Below are 26,958 nucleotides of genomic sequence, written 5' to 3'. Positions count from 1 at the left end.
GGAAAGCTAAAGTTACCTCTTTATTTTACTATCTCTTTTTATTTTGCTGCATTTTGTGGGTATACATAGTAATCAATTTATCATATCATTTTGAGGATTCATATTTTGATCATGTTGTCTTTAGTAAAGGTGGTTTAAGTACAGTAGTTACTTACTAACAATTATGTTGCTCTATAAAAAACTTAGTTTAGATTTCAAGGAATTTGACTTGCTACTGTACACCATCTCTAGCCCTTAACATAGCTCTAATCTAGATCTTTTACTCTGGCTCTGATCATGACCTCAACAATGAAACTGTAAAAAAACCAAACAATCCTCCAACTACCTTCCTTCTTAAAGAACTGTTATTTAGTGAAACAAATCTGTAATTCAAATATCCTTTACTGAACATGAACATCTTCAGATGTTGCTTATTCAGTAACCAAGCATTGTAATGGACAGTTATCACATTGTCTCACCATTTGCATGGGAGTTTTGGTCTTTATTTTTCAAAGGAAACTGCCAGCCCTTCTTTATACACTAATTAAATTATTTTTTCCTTCTTCTTTATCTAGATTTCAAAATTTCATACTTAAAATATTTCTTTTAACAATCAAGGCATTTAGGACTACAATTTAACGCTCTTAGCATATATTTACTTTTTTTTTCATGATTCCTGAGTAGAAAATGTAGATTTTTACAATAATGAAACATTCAATTTTTGTTCAATTCTAAAATTGCAATTTCAACTAAAATAGATATTATAATTTTTTAGAAAGCAGTTAAAAGTAGAAGTCTATAATATCTTAATAAAGAGTCAACAATGTAAGTGTAATGTTCACATTAGCGCAGAGGCGTAGCGAGGGGGGGGGGGGGGCGGGGGGTGCGGACCGCACCAGGTGACACCATTTAGGGGGGGTGACACCAAGGCAAAAAATAGCAAAATATATAGAGAAAAACATGAGGGGGGGGGTGCAAATCGAAAGTTTGAGGGGGTAGGGGGTGCAAATCGAAAGTCTGAGGGGGGGGGGTGCAAATCGAAAATTTGAAAGTTTGTCCCCGGGAAGGGTCGCTATACCTCTGGGGGGTGACACCATTAAGTGCCGCACCGGGTGACACCCGACCTCGCTACGCCACTGCATTAGCGTCATCCTATGTATCTGAAACCACTGCTAAAAAAAAAGAGTTAGGATCATTTACTGCCTACCTCAGGTTGCTCTTAAAATTTGCTCTATCTACACAAAAAATTAACGTTTGGCAATTTCAGGAAAACCACCATCCCAAACCATAAAACCTCGCGGAAACTTTATTACCTTTATCATGTTTAACTTGTATGCTTTAACGCCTTCAACATGTTTAATTATGTGGGGTAAACGTGAGGGAATATTTTTAGTGCTGCTGTAGGTGTTGTTCATTTCCCGAGGCGCCGGATCTCTGCTAGCTTGAGTAACTTAAAATTCCGGCTATTTAAAGTGAAGCAGCGGTAAAGTTTGTACAACATGTTATTTCAGAAAATATTGTTAAATGTAGCACGTTCTTTATTTTGTAAATCTCAACAATAGCCGCTTTAGCAATTAGCTTTTGATTGACGTAGTTCATGAAATTACCATGAGGTTAAACACACCGACTGTGAAGGACATTATCGACTATCAACGAAATACTCACGCTGGTAAATTTTGCTCACTCACATCGAACTCAAAAAGTTATAGATTGAAAAATTTTAGTTTATTTTTATTAGTTAATAGTAGCGCAATTAAAAAAGTCCACATAATTCATTGTATATTGAATAGTAAAGGTGTGGTGTTTTCAAAAAGGAAATAATATACTTTTTAATTCCGCGAGTGTATGGGAAGTGTTGACAGTTCACAGTGACGTGGGTATGGTGGGGCGTCCGTGGAGGCCGCCGCCTTTGGAATAGTGTTTATTTATAAACATAGGATGTGCGTATAAGATGAGGAGGGGGGGGGCGGAATCGATATTCTGTTTTTATAAATAAACGAGAAAAATGGCCCGTTGAGGAAGGATACACCGGGCGCTAGGTTGATAGTGCTGTCTCTTTTCTCTAAACTAAAACCAACCCCCCCCCCCCCACACCACCCCCCACCCCCACCCCCCCCAAAACACACCACCCCCCACCCCCCAAAAAACATGTCTACCGTCCCATTCAACGAAATATAATTATATACTTTTTCCAGTGTCCGCCCCCTCCCCGAAAATTCTACCCCCGCCCCCGAAAATTTCAAGTACCCCCCACCCCTCTCCGGGGAGAAAAAGTCTGAAAGAAACACTGGTGTCGCGCTTAGCCACTACCCGAAGAATTGCATTAAAGAAATTGCGAGAAAACCACTTTTTAGATTAGACACATTAATTAGGCGGTAATTTTATTATAGAGTATCGATGAGGAAACCACCCCACCCCACCCCCACCCCCCACACACACCACCCCCCCCACCCCCCCACCCCCACCCCCCAAAAAACATGTCTACCGTCCCATTCAACGAAATATAATAATATACTTTTTCCAGTGTCCGCCCCCCTCCCCGAAAATTCTACCCCCCGCCCCCGAAAATTTCAATTACCCCCACTCCTCTCCGGGGAGGAAAAAGTCTGAAAGAAACACTGGTGTCGCGCTTAGCCACTACCCGAAGAATTGCATTAAAGAAATTGCAAGAAAACCACTTTTTAGATTAGACACATTAATTAGGCGGTAATTTTATTATAGAGTATCGATGAGGAAACCACCCCACCCCACCCCCACCCCCCACACACACCACCCCCCCCACCCCCCCCACCCCCACCCCCCAAAAAACATGTCTACCGTCCCATTCAACGAAATATAATAATATACTTTTTCCAGTGTCCGCCCCCCCTCCCCGAAAATTCTACCCCCGCCCCCGAAAATTTCAATTACCCCCACTCCTCTCCGGGGAGGAAAAAGTCTGAAAGAAACACTGGTGTCGCGCTTAGCCACTACCCGAAGAATTGCATTAAAGAAATTGCAAGAAAACCACTTTTTAGATTAGACACATTAATTAGGCGGTAATTTTATTATAGAGTATCGATGAAGAAATTTCTTTTGAGTTGGGGAGGGGGGGGGGCTCAGACGTTCTTACGCGGGGGGTGGGGCTTCGCCCCTACCCGAAGAATTATATGCAAGAAACTCTTCACGCAAACCATTTAGATTAGACAAAATTTCCTTTTCATTCAATGTTTACTCGATAATTAATGTCGTCATTTTACTGTGTGCACTCTCTGGTTTGAGATTATGTTCTACTCTATGCTAAATGTGTCGACGTCATATTTCGTTTTCGTTTGACTGTGAAGGTTTTTAATTTCCTTGTGTTTTCTCTAGAGCGTTCTTGTCAGATAGATAGATACACAGACAGCGAAACTATTAGTATTAATAGTGTCAACGAATTCGAGTTTCCGCCCTGGGTGGAGGAACGTGAGACTAGGCCGTTGACATGTTCTGTGCCAGTGGCCGTCTGTCTGTCTGTCACCCCTTGGCTACCCATTACCACCAAAAGATGGGATTCAACAAGAAGGGTTCTACTCTATCACTCCCCTTATTTATTGTCTTTTTATAAGAAAATACTAGCAGGCTTTTATTAATTTTTTTGATGTTTGTAGCAGAGTTTCTTCCAGGCATCTCTTCGGGCCCCCCCGAAAAAATAATTCTACCGCCCCCCCCCCCCCTCCCCCCGAACGAAATTAAATTTATATAATTTATATAGAAAATATATACTTTTAACAGTGTCCCCCCCCCCCCCCCCCCCGAAGAAAGTCTGGAAGAAACACTGGTTTGTAGTCGTTGGTACGTGTCTAAATAGGCTTGTTATTTTATTAACACAGTCGTCTAAATTTTTATTCTAGCGACCATTGATCCTCCGTTTTCTCTTAATTTTATTTTATGAACAACTGCTTTTGTCTTCCATATGGTCATACTGTTAAAACCTTTCCTTTAAAAAGAACTTGGACCACTTTCCAGCCAATGGGATACTCAGAAGAAGCCGTGGATGTGGTTGATCTATTTTTTTCACCGTCAGGTTTTTCTTCTATCAACTCTTCCAAATACGTTTATCTTTATTACTATAAAAAAATACCAAGTAAGCATAAGCCGCTAATGCCGCACATCTTTGAACTTTGAACCTTTAACCGTTTTAAATCGGATTTTCCCGTTCCGTGTTACTTTGATGAGTGTTTGAACTCCGCGAACAGTTTAGCTGCTATTGCTTGCTCAGAGCCAACTGCCTCCGCGTCTACTCGGTAACTGAATTTGGTATAAAATTGATCGGATTTCCCCGAAAAAGGAACGGAACTAGACATTTCTGTAAGGGATTTATGAATTTTTTTTTTATAGCCAACACAGATTCTCATTAGACTCATTCCTTATTTTCGACGCCATTTTAAACATTGGTTTTTCCTACATGTCATGCACTGACTCTTCCCTGACTCCCGCTATATCAATGACACCCTTTTAAACATTGGTGAGCCAACACCTCATGTACTGACTCTTCCCTGACCCCTTCTATATTAGTGCCACCCTTTATTTCCTATATCATGAAATATCTTAGTAAAATGTAACCATTTTATTTAAAAAAAGTAATTTAAAAATATAATTCACTCATTTAGTAGCGCCACAATCGCGAGTCATTTAAATTGCCATTTATACAGCGGATACACCTTAGCTGTGGTATCTCGAATAATAAAGATATAGGTATCTTTAACTCTCGCAGCCAAACTTTTCTGGTAGGCCTTTCACTGCTTCATGTCGCGGTTAAATTGGTGCTTACAAAAACCAGATACTGTAAACACGAATGCTATTAAAAAACACTGTAACCCCCCCTCCACTCTTTCTCTCTCTCTCTCTCACACACAGACACACACACACACACATGAGATAGGTATCTACCGTTAGATTCCAAACAGCGCATGTGGTGCTACAGTGTTGTGCCGTATTTCGTTTCAAACACTCATCGTCTCAAGAGGGAAGTTGTTTTATTTTACGTGTCATGGGTATTCTGTCTCGCTTAAGCTGATTCTTCTTTTTGGTGGATCCGGTGGAGTTTCCTCCATTGTTTAAAAAACAAAAATAAATTGGAGTTTCCACCGTTTTTTTTAACAGAGTGGAGTTTCCATAAATTGTTTTTTTAGACCCGGTTGTTTCTACCATTTAAATTCTAAAAAAAAAATAGAGTCGTTAGCGGAGTTTCCATCATTGTCTGTAGATCCGGCCATGTTTAGACCAATTACAAATTGTAAGAATTACCTAAAATGCTTACAAGGTATCGTACTCGCTCAGGTCCAGTTCTCGCTTTCAGAACTGTGACGTGTTAACAAATATCGATTACCACAGTTTTCCGATACTAAACAACTACTTTTTCGAACATAGTTTAAAGGCAGCGGAGTGAGTTACCTAAAACAATTACAGTTCACTAAATTTAAAAAAAAAGTGTTTAAAATAAAATTTACAATAATATTTAAAATAATAATTAACCACTGCTTTGAAAAGGGATGACAATATTTGAAATTATTTGTACTCTAAACTTGATTATCCCTCTTTTACGTTTTCGGATATTGAAATTGACACTTTTCCCTACATAAGTATTCCTAAGAACCATAATCTTGCTTTAAGCTCACTCGTGATGGTCGTTCTTTGTTTCATACGTTCTTTTTAAAAAAGAGTTTCGAATAGTAAGGTCAAATTACCTTATAGCTTTTGTATAACATAGGATTTACCCAGAGCAAGAACCCATTATTCGTCAACCGGCATTTTCATTCTTTAAAGACTGGAACATTACCACGCCTTCGCATGTACTAGCGGGATTTTCCGTTATTTGAGCACTGGCTACTTCCTAGCTTTGGCGAGGTTTCTTTTGGAACTTTAAACAGACAGCGACCTTTTAAAAAAGATTTCGTTACACATTATTTACATGGACGTTTCCTTCTATCCGGTTTTCTTGAAGCTATATATTTTATACAAGTTCATGAGTTTGGTGACTTAGTAAACGTGAACCCTGTCAGGGGCGGAACTACAATGCCGCCAGACCCCGCAATGCGGGGGAGCCCACGTCATTTAGGGGCCCACAGCCGACCATATTAATTTTTTTATATTTAAATTTTTAAAAATTTTCTTGCATTTTTGACTTGATGGGTGTTTTGTAAAAAGATCACCGTAGCTGCGGTTGGATTATCTAAATTCTATAGACACCACCCCACGCTCTTGTATAATCTTTTCCCCCCTTGTTTTTAAACTACTATGAAAGCCGAGTCCTCTTTCTCCTATAACAGGGGTCTCCAAACTTTTCTGTCCGAGGGCCGCATTAACTATCACATTTCAGTTCGGGGGCCAGATTCTTCCAGGAATGTCTTTGATTTTTCTGGGCAAAGCTCCTCAGCCATCACCAACAAACGATTTTTCCTTGGACAACAAGATCTCCGCGGGCCGGATAAGAGGACTTCGCGGGCCGCATCCGGCCCGCGGGCCGTAGTTTGGAGACCCCTGTCCTATAATAAAACGTATCAAAGACAAGCAAACGTTCAAACCACTTTCATGACTTATTTCCCTTCTTTAAATTGTCAATGGGGGTGCTCATACGATCCTTTTAATAGATTTGTACTAAACAACTTAAAAAAACAATTACTTCTCCTTATTATTATTTTTTATAAAGTACTTACTAAAGAATGACATTGTATAAAAAGGAAATGTATTTAAAATTAATAATATAAATACGAATAAAAATATAAATAAACATAACACGACACACCGTTACTTATACAAAACTTTCACGGTTTATATACTTTTGACCGACTTTAAGTGAATTTGTCTTATAGCAGAAATAAAATAAAACTGAATTTCCAAATAGACTAATGCGCTCACACACTTGACAAGTTGATGTAATTTGTTTTAATTGAAAAAAAAAACTTTTTTTTTCTAAACCAGAAGAGGCCAACAATGGTATCCTATGTTCGTATTTTGCGTTTATATATATATATATATATATATATATATATATATATATATATATATATATATATATATATATATATATATATATATATATATATATATATATATATATATATATATATATATATATATAGGGGGGGGCCAAAAAATTTTTTTGCGGGGTGGCCCTTTTTTTCTAGTTCCGCCACTGAACCCTGTAGAACTTAAAAAAAATGATGACCATATATAGTCTCCAAGTATTACAGCGCCCTATTAGAGGCGACCTTGAATAGTCTCAATATTGTGTATAAGATATTTAAAAAATCTGGTGCGATGTTATTAAAATAAATAAAAAAACCTGACTTTGATTTATGACGGACTTAAGATTGATCTTATTTGATGATTTAGTATTTTTGATCGACAGGGGTTCGATCGAGCACAGGTTAAGAATATATATATATATATATATATATATATATATATATATATATATATATATATATATATATATATACATATATATATATATATATATATATATGGTGTTATCTATAGGTTAAAGCAAAAATATATATTACTAATCTGTTCTGCCGTACTCCTGTTGATTAAATCATAACAGAACTATTTATACTGCATGACATAATTCGGTTGATTCTCTCTCCTCCCCCCCCCCCCCACACACACACCCACCGGTCGTGCGTGAGCACTTGACATCGAGGAGAGCATAAATTTTTATCTATCTGATCAGGCCTACATTACACGGCTCAGCAGGGATGTAACTTCTCAAGATTTATCTACAAGATTTATGCCACTTTGCTGTGTTTACAACAGAAAAAAAAGGAGGGAAAAAAAAAACTTATTCGATCTCTATTTGGTTTACAATAGAACAAAGGGGTGTAACCGTAACTGCCAATACACGATGCATTGTGTTTTAAATTTTGCAGCAACTAAACAGATTGAATAATTTGCGTTTTAATATTGTACAAGTACATCATGTCTATTAAATGTGCCTTTAACTTTACAATTCCCAAAAAACTGTGTTTGCTTCTCACTGTCACGACAGTTTGCCAGATACATGTTATGTCAGGCTTCCGGCTAGACTAGTTGTTTGATATGGCAGATATCAACAGTGTGTTGCACTTGGGTTACGTTAAAAAAAAGACTACATTCATACAAACCAGTGTAATGTATATATGATACGTAGAAAAGCTACTCTGTTAATATTTTTTCAGGAAATTCTATTTTTGTGGAAAATTTTGAGGGCCCAACTTTTTTTTTTCAAAAAAAAAATGCAAGTTAAATAAGTTGAATTTATAGCGTGCTTTATGACAAGTAATTATTAATTGATTAAAAATAACATTACTCATAAAATACATGGATTTCCTTACCACAATCCCAGTAACAGAACAGTTGGAAAATTATGCATTACTTTTTATAATGTAGCATTTAAAAGTTTCAATTTTCAAAATTTAGAAAGCCATTTTCATCTACGAGTAGTTATATAACACGATTGCTATATTATTTAGCTGCGTAAGTGTAACTATGTTCGCATTTAAACACTATTAAAAAGTATCATTGTCATAATTAATCCATTCCCTCATGCCTGTAGTAGTTGATCCTCATCGTTCTGTGTAGTTTACTCCATGCATGAATTAATCCTAGCTAAGACGTTTCACTTATAGTCATTAACCCCTAAATCTGTCATATTTTTATTTACCCACATGCTATAAATGATCCTAGTGATTTGTATTGTACATTTTTTAAAATTGAGTACTAAGCCCTGGTTAGCATTTGTCAGCATCTTACACTCTCACTGTTAGACGTAGTTAGGGTGTGTGGGTGAGGATGTATATGGGGAATCCACTTTAACACAATCTTGAAGATTTTCCTTTTGTCTTGTAAAAAAAAAAAACCCCACCACCACCCAAACTGACGTATATTCGTGAATACATGAAGCTATAGAGTGAAGCAGATGCAACACTCGCTGTTGATTTTATAAGTTTTATCTTCAGCGTCTGCTCACAGCACGCGGCGTAAATACTGCATGGTGTGGGGGAGCTGGAGGGGTTTGGGTGGAGTCCCGGGGGCTGACCTGGTTAGATACGACCTGGCATGTGTCGACTTCTAAGTTATCCTTGTCGGTTAATTCACGCTTTATACCAGGTAAAGAGAAAAGAAACTCAACCGCAAAACAAATAAAACCAAACAAAACACCCATTGCCCAAGTTCTACCCAGTAAACAAGATAAGTAGTTTGATTCTATGCATTGATTTCGCCGATAATAATACCCAACTAATAACCAGCATTGGTCTGAATAGTCAAAACATTAGCCCTAACTCTAGCCCGAAAATATAATTCTAATAATTAAATAACCTTAAACATATGTTAGAAAAAGAGCTATTTTAAAAATCAATTTATGATAGTTTTTCTTAAATCTTTTGTGGAATATTTATCTATTAGCACTTCGGGGCTTATACATGGAAATATCATTATCATATTTTAAAAAGCGCTTTATATTTTCTTTAATTTTGCTGTTCAAACGTCTACAGCATCCGATGATCGCGTGCACCGTGCACGCCTATTTCCTTGACGTCATCTCACGCGGGAGTTGTGAATCTAGACATATCAATCCTTGAAATAACTCACTCCAACCCGGTACGGCAGACCGGTGTCGATTCCGCTAGTTAAAAGGTTAAATCGATACCGCTGTATACGTGAACCAAACAGCGGTGTGGAAGTACACTGTGGATATCGATGCTAGGTACAAGGATCAATGCCGCCATGGTTGGTGCTCAATGGTGTCCTGTTTGTGCGAGTCACGTGACAGCTTCCTGTACTTTCTGTTTTACAGTCCTTGTTTCCTTTTCGCTCAGGCTTGGATACTTTTCCTTGTAAAACACAAATTGTACTTTTAATCTAGTTGAGGTTTGCGCATACATTGTTTAAGACTGAACCCGATCTTGTAAACGCACACGTGGGTAGGATGAAGATATGTTTTTTTAAAGTATCACCATCCCGGTCATAACCATGAACCCAACCGTAATTTTAAGATATCCCTGGCCCGTACCTTAACACAACTTTAAATGTGATCTTACTCTTAATCCTAATGTATGCCTGATCCTGGCATTAAAATACCGACATTAAAACAACTCCTGCTATGTCTTGTTTTTACCGCCAAAGCTCAAATAAGTTCCAAGTTTAAAAGAACTATCTGAGCTAGTTAATAAAAACATCACCCCCTCCCCCCACCACTGCCTACTTAACCAAAGCCCGGTGCGTCTGATAGACTCATTAAACCCGCTCTTTATTTTTCCTAGGACGTAGACGTCTGTAGAAAGTGCATCTATTTAAGCCCGTCCAGACAACACATAACCTGCAACTGCACGGTGCCAGTCAGGTGCGCTTACATCTCCAGCCTTGGCCGCGCGATCGTCCATTAAAATAACAACTTTGTCTATATTTACCACAAAAACTTGCAATAGGCTACCTGCTTTCTCGCTTTTTACACTCATGATGGTAAAAACTACTCATATCCTTAGTCTAGGGGCCCTTATTTTTCTTGGCCCCTGGTTCATTCTACAATTCTGTGAAGCCCCTTAGGAGCAAAGGGCCGAAACTACACCTCTCCAACGTATTCGATTTTGAGCAGCTCTCTATAATAGGGCCCACCGTCAGTCCTTTAGCCCTTGCTTCGCGTTCAACAGATCTTTTCGAGAATTTTCTAGTTCTGCCCTTGATTCATCCAGTTCTTATTTATTGGCTTATATTTTCACTCAGTAGTTCTTATTGTGGCTATTACTTTTTTTCTTGTCTCACAAGTGATAGCATTACTCACATGTATTTAAAAATTGGTTGATAGCTTACATCAGTTTGCCAACCAATCCCAAGCATTCCTAGGAAGTTAAAAAAAAGATTTAAAAAAAAAGCCGTTAATGATGCTATGAATTTGTCACAGGGCAATTAAACATGTAATTAGCAATTAGCACAACAATGCCCAGTCTTGTTTAAAGTTTTTACAGTACATTTTAAAAGTCGAATCCACTTTCATTTCACACAGCCCGCCCTTGTCTATTATAACTTTAAAGGGAAGTTTTTTTTCTAGAGCTAAATAATTTTGCGTAAAGAATGTTAATCATTTGATAATTTATGCATTATTGAAACATTACTTTTCCAAACTTAAGTTCACAATTTGCATCGGACAAAAGTTTTCTTAATTATAAAAATAAAAAATAATAATAATAAAAAAAAAACAACAAAAAAAACATTAAAAAAAAACCTTTGAAAAAAGAACTTTATATACAACCTAAATGTGTGCACCAGGTAATAAAATGACGCTGTGCCATAAGTTATCGTATGTGTAAGAAAAACTTGGCTACATAATATACAAAAACATTTTTTTTGTCGTGTTTGTGTCAGATAAATCACACATTTATCTAAACGCCGTTATTCTATGTTAAAGGTTTCACACTCGTAAATCGAGTTAGGTAAACCATCGGAGGCTTTAGTTCGACGTTTGATAATTTTATTTATAGCGATACTTTGTTTCAATAAACTCGATAGTTTCCTTTTTTTCATCTCCCGATAAAAAAACAAAACAAAAACAACTGCTAGAAATCACACTCACCCTCCCCCTTGCATCTCAAAGCTATGCGTGAAGTTAAATGTCTAACATTGCGTGGTGTGGGTTTCATTACATCCAAAAATAGCCACTAAAACAACAAACGTACTCACCTAGACCCCAGCGTAAACGAAGCACGAGCATAAGGTCTCTATTTATCACGCAACGTCCAAACCTACAGTTCGTAAAATAGTTTTTTTTTTTTTTTACATTTCCTCATAGACCGTCGGTTTTAATAAAACGCTTGCGTGCGTCTGTTTGACAGAAATTAGATTAGCTGAATAGGAAAAAAATAATTCCGCATAGGTTTGCGACATTTGAACAATGCATTGTTACTTATTTACAACTACCCTTTGAATTGGTCATGTTGAAAGTGCAAATCAAATTACCCTAGTCGGAACTGACGGACAGTGTGATAGATGAAGTTTAAAAAAAATCTCAATATGTAGGCTAGAGAAAGTATATTGTCAGTCACCGCTACTTGCCCTTATTTGGGTACCCATTTGAGCTGGGCGGACTCAGGGATACCCTATAAACTCGAGTCCGTTATCTCCAATTTTCGGGTTAGTAACCAAGTCCTCTACCTCTCACCAAGCCGTCCCGTGGTCTTAGAAGTATTGTCTACATCGTTTAGTGTCAGGATTGCTCTATTAAAATATCGATTCTCTTTTGAGCAATGCATGGTTATACTATCTCAGGTATCATATCACATGTAAATACAGTATAATCAAGGTTTTTGTTTTATTTCGAAATAGTACTTGAAATTACTTAGTGCCTAGCAACAACTTAGCCATTCTCTTGTAAAGATATCGCGAGGATTGTCTTGTAAAGGTTTTTGTGACCCGGCAGCTTTAACTCGGTAACTTGGTAATAGTTCGCTAGCTGTCGTGTAGGGAATCCCGTGAACATCTGGCTCTTTTGTGGTTAACTCAAATAGGCGGGCACTATTTGCTGTCTCGGATGGAGTTATTTGACAGTTGTGACATAGGGGGGACGTGGGGCGATGTCATTAGCACGGATGTTAATAAAATAAATATCCTTACGGGAATGCGGTCAAAAATCTGTTGGGATTTTGAAACTTTTTTTTTAACGCGTAGAAACAAAAACATGGGTTATTTTGTAAAATTGAGTTTGAAATTTTTTTTTCTCCGTCTCTCAACTAACACTCCTTTTAGATTCAATAAGCTATCGGTATCGATTAGACGTCACCCATAATGGGATACAATTTCCCAGGTCAACCTGCTCTTGTCCGCACACGTCATGGGTTTTTCGCACATCGTCTGCCAACTGCCCATTAATCACTTAATTGACGATCTTTAATTGGTCTGCTATAAAGTTACTTAATTAGCAGGAATTTAAAAGTTACTGTCACCTTGTTGCTCTAAACGAAAATGTACACGTACACAGAAATATACACTTCAACTGTATATATATATATGTGTATATATATATATATATATATATATATATATATATATATATATATATATATATATATATATCCATGTATATATGCTCAAATTTATAAATATCTATATGTACAAACCTAATATAACTTCCTGCTGTTTATCTGTCAACAAATTCAGGGAAATCATGTGATATCGCCCTTCTAATTTCGTCAACATAAGCCCTGACTTCCTGTTAAATATTTCCTGTCAAACAATTTACAGGAAGGAAATATCTCCTCCCCCACCACCCCCAATGCACTACTTCTCTATGAGAATTCACTTTTTTTTTACATTGAATGTATGTGTTTCTGTTTTAACTATCATAATGTTATGTGCGGTCTTATACAAATACGTCCTAAGGGAAAAAAATAATAATGAAGTAACAAGCCACCTTGACGCGGCGTAAATCTTAAGACCAGTGTGATCGCTGTTTACCCTAACAAACTCGTAATCCGATGTTAATCCATCGATCTGTTGTCTAGACTGGTTAGCTGATTAGTAAATACTGGCGAATGTTTGATGAAGGGACCCTTCATGTTTGTCATCGGTGTAGTGAAGTAGAAAGTAAAGTAAACGCAAGATTATAATTTAATTATTGTACTGAAAAATACCGATACTTTTGTCGCATTGTCCACTGCATCTCTTACAGTAACCATTCACCAACCAAAGAACAAATACACCACTTCACCTTATGCTTCCACATTCAACATATTATCATCATTCGAGCTTAGGACCCCGATAGCTTGAGCTCGAGTTTGTGTGGTAAAAATGTCAAGTAATTAAAAAAATGAAACTTGATTCTTACAATGTAGGAACGATGTGACGAAATACACAAATATCAAAACAAAATTAGTATTCGTATTTTTACTATTAATAAAATGCCGTCAAATGTCGTATCTACAAAAATGTACACCGTATCGGAAGGGGATATATAAGTATTGAACATGTTTTCGCTAGCTGGTACCCTTAACTTCTGTAGTGGCTCCGTGTGATTGTGTCAACTTTTAGTATTGTTATGGCATTTATATTGCTGTGTACATTTGTTGGGATTTTTTGAGTTCGTCTAGGTAGCTTCACATTTATCCAAAAATGATGGGAGATTAGTTTAACATGAACCGAATGTTATTGTTATTGTAATAAAACATGTACTATCTAGAAGTCAATCGTCTAAGGATGTGGGCTCTATGACGTCTCTAATGTTTGGTGTGTTAACTATCGCTGCATTTATTTATACGAGGTATCAGACTCTGATACCATAAGGGTAATATATTAATACTCTCGGGCTTCTTTTTCAATGAGCAAATTCAGGGGCTCTCAAATGTTTCTTATTCCATAGTCCCCTCTGTCAGTTGCTTTTTAAGGAGTTAGACATGGGCGTCTCAAATTTTTCTCATTCCATGGACCAGTACAGGCAATACTAATAACCCATGTCTTCATTAATACAAGAAATTAATACGTTTATGAAAGCGAATGAAATCTAGTCTACCAAGGGCGGTGATTTTAACAAGGGCACACAACTCGTCTTACAAAGTACATCGAATTGGCTGAACAAGCATACACTGCGAGGATATATAGTCTTTTACTACATCTTTCTAAAGTAAAACCACGTGTACCCTGAGACTAATGTCGGTACCTCTAAACACACCGTGGCCAGTAGGTAATTAGTAGTCCGCCATGATCGTGCCAGACTGCCTGTTTATGTTACATTCATTGACCTCGGTACCAGAGGTGGGCTCACTGCTTCATATTGGAGCAGATATCTTTACTAAACAATAATGATCAGTACAACACACACACACACACATACACACTCACTACATTCATTGACCTCGGTACCAGAGGTGGGCTCACTGCTTCATATTGGAGCAGATATCTTTACTAAACAATAATGATCAGTACAACACACACACACACACATACACACTCACTACATTCATTGACCTCGGTACCAGAGGTGGATTCACTGCTTCATATTGGAGCAGATATCTTTACTAAACAATAATGATCAGTACAACACACACACACACACACACATACACACTCACTACATTCATTGACCTCGATACCAGAGGTGGGTTCACTTCACTACAACAAACACACACGCACGCACACACAGACACACATACACATACACACTCACACTACACTAATTGACCTCGATACCAGAGGTGGGTTCACTGCTTTATATTGGAGCAGATATCTTTACAAAACTGATCAGTACAACACGCACACACAGACACACATACAGACGCACTTTATAATATATCATAGTAATATATATATATATATATATATATATATATATATATATATATATATATATATATATATATATATAATAACATAAAAAAGCAGTGCACAAGTGAAATGATACATAAAAAATAAACAAATAAAAAGGTGCATATATTCATGGAACTCTACGAGGTTGTTTTAAATACGGGAATCATTACACACAGGTTGAACTTAACACTACTCGTAAATGAAATTAATGTCAAAAAAAAAAAGGTGCTAGAATGTGGTACATAATTGATGAAGCGTTAATCTCCCCCCAATCACACATTTAGCTGTCGTAACAGCCGCCGTGTCCATGAAGTATTCACGCCCTCTTATACGTACATGGCTATTTTTACAGTGGAGCCAGGGAAATCATTCAACTACCGTCGTTGTTTAGATTTATTAATCTAATTAAAAGTTAATTAATTAAAAATCTGGGAAGTTCGTTATCCTTAAAACCAGCGGATAACCTTTCCTTCTTCTTTAAAAGTGCAGTTGAACAATGCGTTTCTCTAAACGCAGCAGACTTGCCAATAGATGTGTGCAAAAAGCGTTTAACATTGTCTTTTGAAATCCGTGATACGGATGAAAAATTTTACGTTTCTTATGTAGGGTTTTTTGGCACTTTTTTTTCTTTCTTATACATTAAAAAAATGTTTTAGACACTAACACAGGCCAAAAAAAAAAAAAAACAACAAAAAAAAAACAACAACAAAAAAACCCACGCATATTTTTTTTTAAAAAGAAGTCCACGATTAAAGGTTAAAGCCCTGTTAAATGTTAGTGGAGTAATCTTTGAAGAGGAGTTATCTTCAAGCTCCAAGTCTTATCACTGCAATAACCACTTAGTGTGCAGTAAGGTTTTATAGACTTCAGATCTATATCTAGGCCTAATTAAATTTTATCCTTCTACGTTTCCCTTATAATTGACACATTTTTTGCTGTAACTACCACAGTATTTTAACTATGAAGATTTTCTACTAACATTGACAAACCTAGTATTCATGTTCTGTTGTTGCAATTGCTCTACTGTGTTTTTTTTTTCGTAATATTTATTTATTAATCAATTAAAAATATTTTGGTGCAGTCAACTGCCATAGACAAGAAGAAATATGATACGTATTCTCTCTCTCTCTCCACCCTCCCGTCCTTCGCTTTCTCCACTGTCCCTCCTCTCCCGTCCCCCCTGCCTCTCCCTCCCTCCCCCACACCCTCTCTACTGTCCCGCGTCTCCCGCCCGTCCCCTGCCTCTTCCTCCCTCCCCCACACCCTCTCTCCCTCCTCTCCATACCGTCCCATACCTCTCCCTCCCCCACACCCTCTCTACTGTCCTTCCTCTCCCGTCCGTCCTCTGCCACCCACTTGCCCGTCCGTCCATCTCTCCCTATAATCCCTCTCTCCCATCCGTCCCCTTCCTCCCTCTCGCCCGTCCCCCCCTCTCGCCCGCCCCCCCCCCCCTCTCTGGTGGTGTCATGTACCAGTGACATGACAACACCCGACTCTAAATTTGATAAGCGATGACGCGACGTCAGCCAAACACCAACCGCGACTGGAAACTCCCACCGCCCCCTCTCCCTGCCCCGCACGGTTCTTGTTCGGCCCGCTCACACTTTCCGTGTCGTACCGTACCTCGGCGAACAACTGGACTGTAGCTGGTTCAAACCGTTAGTCAGGAACCCGTGCTTTTCTAGTGCTCTCTGGATGGTGCTATGCGGCTTTCGAAACGTCTGGATTTTATTTGTTCTTAATTTGTTAATCCAAATTGTGTTGTTCTGTGGATTTTAGAGAGACTTTATTGTGTATTTTCTTTTTTATTTTCTTTTTTGGTGGCAAAGCACTCGTAAACACTCACGTATACACGCAGACTACATATATATATATATATATATATATATATATATATATATATATATATATATATATATATATATATATATATTCCATACCATACACAACACAGATTAAAATTGAGTATAGATTTAGATCTAGTTAGATTTCGTTTATCAATTGAGCGCTTACATTTTCATGGACACAGACAGGTTTGTGCGATGTAAATATAATTTTTCCTTACCTTTTGGTTAGACTGGTTTTTGTTTTGACACTCCACACTAGTTTGACAGTTTATGTCCGGTGATACTTAGACCCGTTTTTGTGCGTGGGGAGGTGGGATTGGAGGGGGGGGGGGGGGGGGGGGTGAAAGCAGTAGCACTCCAGGTGTGGCAAAGTCATGTTTTATTTTTAACCTGGTGTCATGATAGGTGTCAGGCGTGTTTACGGTACCGCCGTTATGCCATGTGGGGGCTGATAAAACATACGATACCTGCAGGTTAACCTTGTCGTTACTTTGTCTTGGTTCTATGACCCTAGCCCTGACCACATCTCAAACCCATACCTATGCCATCCAATCCCTAACCCTCCATATAGCAGAAAAAATGCCCTGATTCCAAAAACAAATTCCATACTTCATTTTCTACCACAGTTTTAGGAGAAGCGAATTTACACAAATGTAGTTTAATTTACAGACTACCAAATAACACTTTTCTTAAACATGTAAAGCGATTTTTTGTCGTTTTGATACTGCACCTCATTTTATTTATTAGATGCCCGTTTTTGTGTGTGCGCTAAGTGTTCATTATGTTAATTCACAGCTACTTATCGAATTTCTATCGAATTAAATATTATCTATGCTGTTTTACGCACAATTGTACACTTCAAAGAGGTATTTAATTGCTTAAAGTGAAGATAGTTATAGCTCCGTTTTACTAGTTTTGTAAACATGCGCTTTATTTTTTACACTGACACTGTTTTAAGCCAGACTCAGTAAACACTAAACCTAAGCGAAAGTATCGAGTTGGAATCCAGGTCCAAGTCCGTAGAGCGTCCCTGAGTTCACCCAGCTCTGTTGGGTACCTAACTCATGTTGAGAAAAGTAAAGGCGGCTGTGCAAAGTGCTGAGCACACTTCCCTTCATATGCCGAGGTCAAGAAACACGAACTCTACTTCATCTGCCCAATAGATCGTTAGGGCTAAAGATGATTCTTTTACCTTAAACCTAAATTTAAAGAAAAAAAAAAAAACCCGTCATTTCGCTGCTTCGAGTTCACCAGGAAAGTATTATTTTAAAATATAAGTCTAATGAAGCCAAGACTATTTCTGGAGCACTTTTAACTTTATACAATTAGCGGGCTACTCATTAGAGCGATATTCTAATTAATCATTCGAGCATAATGAAGGATATTTTTAAGGATAACGAGCGTGATGGTGTGCTGACGGCTTGCGAAGAATACGAGCCAATCAAGTGATCACTTAAAACAGTCGTTGATCGTTTCTTTGGTGATGTAGTGGTATCAGATGTGTAGTCTGTACACATCTAGGTACTGAATGTGTTGTCTGTACACATCTAGGTACTGAATGTGTTGTGTGTACACACCTAGGTACTGAATGTGTTGTCTGTACACACCTAGGTACTGAATGTGTTGTCTGTACACATCTAGGTCCTGCATGTGTATTCTGTACATATCTAGGTACTGAATGTGTTGACTGTTCACATCTAGGTACTGAATGTGTTGTCTGTACACATCTAGGTACTGAATGTGTTGTCTGTACACACCTAGGTACTGAATGTGTTGTCTGTACACACATCTAGGTACTGTATGTTGTACTCACATCTAGGTACTGAATATGTTGTATGTACACATCTAGGTACTAAATGTGTTGTGTGTACACATCTAGGTACTGAATGTGTTGTGTGTACACATCTAGGTACTGAATGTGTTGTGTGTACACATCTAGGTACTGAATGTGTTGTGTGTACACATCTAGGTACTGAATGTGTAGTCTGTACACATCTAGGTTCTGAATATGTTGTGTGTACACACCTAGGTACTGAATGTGTTGTGTGTACACACCTAGGTACTGAATGTGTTGTGTGTACACATCTAGGTACTGAATGTGTTGTCTGTACACACCTAGGTACTGAATGTGTTGTCTGTACACACCTAGGTACTGAATGTGTAGTCTGTACACATCTAGGTACTGAATGTGTTGTCTGTACACACCTAGGTACTGAATGTGTTGTCTGTCCACATCTAGGTACTGAATGTGTTGTCTGTACACATCTAGGTACTGAATGTGTTGTCTCTACACATCTAGGTACTGAATGTGTTGTCTGTACACACCTAGGTACTGAATGTGTTGTCTGTACACACCTAGGTACTGAATGTGTTGTCTGTACACACCTAGGTACTAAATGTGTTGTGTGTACACATCTAGGTACTGAATGTGTTGTCTGTACACATCTAGGTACTGAATGTGTTGTGTGTACACATCTAGGTACTGAATGTGTTGTGTGTACACACCTAGGTACTGAATGTGTTGTCTGTACACACCTAGGTACTGAATGTGTTGTGTGTACACACCTAGGTACTGAATGTGTTGTCTGTACACATCTAGGTACCGTGTTGTCTGTACACACCTAGGTACTGAATGTGTTGTCTGTACACATCTAGGTACTGAATGTGTTGTGTGTACACATCTAGGTACTGAATGTGTTGTGTGTACACACCTAGGTACTGAATGTGTAGTCTGTACACACCTAGGTACTGAATGTGTTGTGTGTACACACCTAGGTACTGAATGTGTTGTGTGTACACACCTAGGTACTGAATGTGTTGTGTGTACACACCTAGGTACTGAATGTGTTGTCTGTACACCCCTAGGTACTGAATGTGTTGTGTGTACACATCTAGGTACTAAATGTGTTGTCTCTACACATCTAGGTACTGAATGTGTTGTCTCTACACATCTAGGTACTGAATGTGTTGTCTGTACACACCTAGGTACTGAATGTGTTGTCTGTACACACCTAGGTACTGAATATGTTGTGTGTACACACCTAGGTACTGAATATGTTGTGTGTACACACCTAGGTACTGAATGTGTAGTCTGTACACATCTAGGTACTGAATGTGTTGTGTGTACACACCTAGGTACTGAATGTGTAGTCTGTACACATCTAGGTACTGAATGTGTTGTCTGTACACACCTAGGTACTGAATGTGTAGTCTGTACACATCTAGGTACTGAATGTGTTGTGTGTACACACCTAGGTACTGAATGTGTTGTGTGTACACACCTAGGTACTGAATGTGTTGTCAGTACACATCTAGGTACTGAATGTGTTGTCTGTACACATCTAGGTACTGAATGTGTTGTGTGTACACACCTAGGTACTGAATGTGTTGTCAGTACACATCTAGGTACTGAATGTGTTGTCTGTACACACCTAGCTAACGATAGGTACTGAAAGTGTTGTTTATAGACACTCAGGCACAATAACAATATACGTTGTCCATATAGGTCTACAATTTTTTTTTACCACACTGGTTAAATTTACATAGTTAAGGCATACAATACATACAACTATAACAGGCTTTTGTAGTAAAGTTTTAACCCCCCCTCCCCATTCTTCTTTAACCTTCACTGACAATCTTCTCCTCAATCTCCCCACCTCGTTCGTAAGCCTATCCTAATCAAGTTAATGTGTTTTGATTAGATAGACCAGTGGTCATCGACCTGCCGTCCCCGAATAAATGCGCCAGGTTGGGCTAATTTTAGAAACAAATCTTAATTAATGGAGATACTTAGCATACAATTTGTTTAAAATTTACATGAATTTGTTTTTCTAAATGTCCGAACTTACCTCTTCATTTAGTTCCCACGGCTCCGAACATGGGTGAGAGAAATGCTCGATTCTTAACCCTGTTCCAGTCTGCCTGGCTAATGAGCAATAGCTTGAGCCGGTAATGTAGAGAAGAGAAGACGCTCCTACAGTATTCTGCAGCAAGTAATTTATCCCAACTCTCCAAAACGTTTAACCCCAGGTGTAAGCCGTTATTCTCACCTTCATCGCTAAAACCTAGATGTGAGACAGTGTGCTTATTCATAGGTACTTTGTAAATTAAAAAAAAAAATTGGCCCATGTTGGTTGTTTTTCGGTTTTAATCAGCTTTTAAAATTTCCAATTCTAAAAAAAAACAACCCATTTGCTTTATTCTTGTTACAATCCCTTTTTGATGTTCTAATTAAAAAAAAAATGAATATCACGTTTATATAAAAACAAAGTAGAAGACATCGGCTAAGAGGGACACTACTGATGTTAACTGTTTTGTTAGACTTTTTAACTGTTAGGAATAGTATAACTTGACCCACACTGGTGCTGTTCGGATTTATTTTTTCGTAATGGGTTTTTTGTCTGTTAGGCCTTGTCCGTTTTCTAAATAATAATAAACTCATGGTTTTTAAATTAAACCGATACAGTGTCTTAATATTCTTTGTTTTCTTTAACTTTTAAATGCTCTGAGTTAATACTAGACACACAATAATTAATGGGTAAAAACTGTGAGTGGGCGAACACTAACTCAATACTTAATTCTTTAACCTGCTTTATAGATCGACGCCCTGATATCAAGTGGCATGAGTAAATAAATAAAACTTTCGAGTTAAAATTCCAAAGCAAACGAGCCCCCCACCCCCACCCCCACACCTTCTTTGCCTCTAATCCCCAGGTGATAATCCCAGCTATATCCCTCTGTTAACCCGAGCCACGGTGTCAAGTACCTCACACGCGCCTCTAATGTTACGTTCGTCTTTTTAATTTACCTTGGGCGCTTGTTAAATTTTGATTCGTTTACACGTCGGATTGGATTCAGTTTGACGCGTTGTCTTTTTTAACTTGGTGATTCATCTCGTTATTTTTGTTTACTGTAGTCTTGTGTTGACAAGGTGGGGGTGTAATTGTGTTGGTGGCTTCACATGTTAGATTGTCTGTGTCTATTGTTGAAAAAGTGGTGTAGTCTGGAATAAGGTGGCTTCACCAGTTGGATTGTGCCTGTTGTTGAAAAGGTCAAGTGTACCCACGAATAAGGTGGCTTCACATGGTGGATAGTCGGTTGTTGGAAAGGTGGTGTAGTCTCGAATAAGGTGGCTTCACAAGTTGGATTGTCTGTGTCTATTGTTGAAAAAGTGGTGTAGTCTGGAATAAGGTGGCTTCATCAGTTGGATTTTTTGTGCCTGTTGTTGAAAAGGTCATGTGTACCCACGAATAAGGTGGCTTCACATGGTGGATTGTCTGTGTCTATTGTTGAAAAAGTGGTGTAGTCTGGAATAAGGTGGCTTCACCAGTTGGATTGTGCCTGTTGTTGAAAAGGTCAAGTGTACCCACGAATAATGTGGCTTCACATGGTGGATTGTCTGTTGTTGAAAAGGTGGAGTGTTTTCACAACAACTAAGCAGATGAGAGTTCATGTTACTTCTCAGCGCAGTATTTCTTCCAGATGTTAATTTCTGTATATAGAAGACTGTATGAAAAATATCTTCAGCAATAACGCCCACTACTTCTTCAACTGATTAAATGCAAATAAATAGTGAAAGTTTGCGTTACGCTCATAAAGTTTACTTATTCAGATTTTATCTTTGTGAGCATCAAGTGTTTCCATATCAGAAATTGTGTGGGTGGCGTATGAAAGAGTCGAAGTTCTATAAATAATCCCAATTGACCCATTACAGCCCCATCTAACCTTCTGGCCGAATATGACCATTAGGGTCTCAAATCAATACCGTAGCAAGTCTTTCAGTTAATTAGAAGTGAGCGAGATAAAGAAGAGATTGCCGGGGTTTAGGTCCGGTCAGTTTTACAGCATGTGTTCGTTCCACTGACCTCTTGAGGTACATTGTTGTGAAATAAGCTTCTATAATGCATGGGTCGGCAACGTTTTTTTTTTTTACAAAGGAAAGTACCATCAAACCTTATATCGTACATTTTTAAAAAAAAGAGCCAATCAAAAAGTTTTTGTTTCGTTTGGTACTTACATTGAAAAAAAAACTGTATAAATAGCGGTCGTATGTAACATTCAGCTTACTCAAATGTTTATTACTTTTAAAATGTAATGCTGTATGCAGTGCCTGTATTATGTAATGTCACATACTGCTTTTCCTCAAGTGAAATGTGCGTCTCTTCTCGTAAAGTAACAAGTTATTTAGAACTTAGTTTTTTGTTGTATACAAAATAAATTTAGAAAAATAAATACAACAACGCTTTTATACTTTACGAGAAGAGACGCATATTTCACTAGAGGAAAAGCAGATTTTGATATTGCGTAATACAGCATACAGCATTACATTTTAAAAGTAATACAAGTTTGAGTAAGCTGAATGTCACCTATACACGGCAATAATTAAAATAATTACAGCTATTCCTTAAATCAGGGGTCTCCAAACTTTTCAGTCCGAGGGCCGCATTAACTATCAAATTTCAGTTCAAGGGCCAGTTTCTTTCAGGCATGTCATTGATTTTTTTGGGCAAAGTTCCTCAGCCATCACCAACAAACGATTTTTCCTTGGACAAAAAGATGGGAGGACTTCGCGGGCCGCATCCGGCCCGCGGGCCGTAGTTTGGAGACCCCTGCCTTAATTCATCAGTAAAATTCTTGAGACTTGCTCTCCAATATTTACCTGCGCCAGGACCGAATGGTTGTGCAGTTGCTGCCTCCACACTCACGCATGTTTTTCCAATAACCAGATACGTGAGTCACTTAAGAACATGCCCATCTCTTCTCTTCACATCCGTCTACCTGACATTCAATAACGTCTGCAGGCTCTAAAGGCAGTGACCCGTGAATTATTACACCTATCGTGTTCCGATCAATAATGGGAATAACTTCATCTTTAATGGCTGGCGTTCTGGTCTTGCAGTAATTTTTTGGCCTGTACGCATTTTTAGTTTTTGTGTTAAGCTAATGCTGATGAGTAGAAAGGGACGAGTGTTAGTTCAATATAAATTATACAACGCATGCACAGTTTCTGGATGGGACAGCGTGATTGAGCGGTAGAACGCACGAATACTACACTAAAGTCTCTAGTTCGGTTCCCAGGCTTACAGATTCTGGATGGGAGGGCGTGGTCGAGCGGTAGGACGCACGAATACTACACTTAAGTCTCTAGTTCGGTTCCCAGGCTTACAGATTCTGGATGGGAGGGCGTGGTCGAGCGGTAGGACGCACGAATACTACACTTAAGTCTCTAGTTCGGTTCCCAGGCTTACAGATTCTGGATGGGAGGCCGTGGTTTGAGTGGTAGGACGCACGAATACTACACCAAAGTCTCTAGTTCGGTTCCCAGGCTTACAGATTCTGTATGGGAGGGCGTGGTCGAGTGGTATGACGCACGAATACTACACCAAAGTCTCTAGTTCGGTTCACAGGTATAAGTCCATAGGACGTCAGGTTCCTCCTAGCTCTGGTGGGTACCTGACTTTGGTTGAAAGTAAAAGTAGGCGGGCATAGGGCTCCACTGATAGTGCCCTGTATTACTGATAGATAGTGCCCTGTATTACTGATAGATAGTGCCCTGTATTACTGATAGATAGTGCCCTGTATTACTGATAGATAGTGCCCTGTATATTACTGATAGATAGTGCCCTGTATTACTGATAGATAGTGCCCTGTATTACTGATAGATAGTGCCCTGTATTACTGATAGATAGTGCCCTGTATTACTGATAGATAGTGCCCTGTATTACTGATAGATAGTGTCCTGTATTACTGATACCGTAGTCACATTGTTTTACTATAGATCTACAAATCGCTAGTAGACCCTGGTCAATTCTAATCACCGAAAAATCGTATTTAAATACTATAGTGTTACCTAGTTTTGTGTTTCCTTCAATAAATATATTTTTCTATCAACAGACAGTTTTATAAACAGAAATATGAGCTTTTGTTACCGTCATTAAAATCTATAAGCGTTATTAATCTAAACGAAAATTAAAAATATTTAAGTTTATGTACGTCTTTGTTGCCGCCATTTGATATGTTTTTTCAGACGTGAACATGTTTACGAAGCGAAGTGTATGCCTGTCTAGACTGCTAACATCAATTATCTGCCCACTGATTAGTTTAATAGTTGAACGCCGGTTTAATTACATGTTCGTGTTCTATTTTTTTTTAAATTTTTACCCTGCTTTTACGAGCGCGTGGCAGAGATTTAAAATCTTTTCAGATTAGTAACTGTTTCTTCTAGTTTTTATGTCTTATATCGAATTGCTAAGCAGTTTCCTGAACGAGTTCTTAGCTTACTAGCCACTGTTTTAAGCCTATTCATCGCAGTGCTTTGTCTAACTAATGCCGCACCAAGCATAACCAGAACACTTCTTGGCCTAACTGCCGCAGTACTAATCATGGCTAGCGCATTTCTTAGCCTAACTAATGCAGTGCTAAGCATAACCAGCACACAGCTTAGCCTATCTAATGTCTTACTAAGCTTAGCCAGCGTATTACTTAGCCTATCTAATGCATTACTAAGCTTAGCTAACGCATTGCTTAGCCTAACGAAGGGAGTACTATGCTCAGCCAGCGCATTACTTAGCCTAACTAATGTATTACTAAGCTTTGCCAGCGCATTGCTTAGCCTAACTAATGCATTACTAAGCTTTGCCAGCGCATTGCTTAGCCTAACTAATGCAGTACTAAGCTTAGCCAGCGCATTGTTTAGCCTAGCCGACGCATTACTTAGCCCCACCAGCGCACTTTTCAGCTTGACAACCGCTTTGTTTAACCTAACCACTAACTAGTGCACGACTTTGTATTGACGCCTCCCTTTCTTGGTGAAATAATTTAAAGAGATCACCCTGATATTTGCAGTGATTCTACGAAGGGCAGGGGGAGGCCACCCAGTTCCGATTACAACGGAAATGAAATTTCTTTTTCTCACGTCTTGGCTTTAAAACCCATTCTATTGTACTGCTAATGCCCCATCCGACAGCGTATCATCTCCATTGTTATCTGACGTCTCCGTACTATGTCGTCATCTAACCAAGTCACTGCATTTAATGTGTATTTTTTTTTTCTACACTCGTCTTAAAATAAATAACGTTCGTAATGTCTTTTCTGGCGTAATGTGTAAAAGATTGGCCAGTACAGGCAACGATTCAGGCCTAAACAGAACCTGAAACACGAACTTGTTTCTCTACCGTTGCAGGTCTACACCGGCATGCCTCTTGCATGTTGGTTTGTTTATTATAACAAGGAACCCAGTGGTTTGTTAATTGTAAATGCACCAGTAGCAATGCATTTAGCACGAGCTTGAGTTTGTTGGAGCTTCGATAAACTCTTCTGAGGCCGACGTTAAATTAAAGCTAACGTTTCTGTGAAAATATTTGTTGTTGTTGTAAATTTCATTAAAAGACAGCAAGGACCTTAAAGAAACCGTTCATTATGCAACAAAGACTAACTCCCTCGCAATCGAAATCCTCTGGGAGGGGTCGTGTACTCCTGATCATGTGACTTACCTTCTTTTGTGTGCTCTCTACACGTACCCCACTGGAGGCAAATAGAGTTGTCGTAACGTAATCATTATTTACAATTTAAATTTAGCTCCCCTTGTCCACAACAGTTTACAATGGGTCATGGTTTGTAAGGCTGACATTTGGACTCGTTGTTTCCTAGTTTGATAATAGCCGACGCTCAGTGTAAAGCTTTTTTTTTCTTTTTTTCTTTATTTAAAAAATATAAAAAATAAAACTCTTGCGAAATGTTGGACATGTGTGTTTTGATTAAGTTCACTCCGGGCATATATCATTCTCTTAGAGTTTCATATATTAGATTATAAAAATATTTTTATCAAGGAGAAAAAAAC

At 38.3% G+C, this 26,958-nt stretch overlaps 1 protein-coding gene across 1 annotated transcript in view; it reads left to right on the top strand.

Annotated features, from left to right (window-relative positions):
• Positions 1 to 26,958, top strand: part of LOC131944714 (kalirin) — a 190,170-nt gene that overhangs the window by 32,762 nt on the left and 130,450 nt on the right. The window lies entirely within an intron of this gene.

Source organism: Physella acuta, unplaced genomic scaffold, assembly GCF_028476545.2.
Source record: "Physella acuta isolate Inbredline_101_S28 unplaced genomic scaffold, ASM2847654v3 ptg000505l, whole genome shotgun sequence".
Taxonomy (NCBI): Eukaryota; Metazoa; Mollusca; class Gastropoda; family Physidae; genus Physella; species Physella acuta.
Note: the sequence above shows the minus strand (reverse complement) of the source record. Positions and strands in the feature narration are given on the sequence as shown.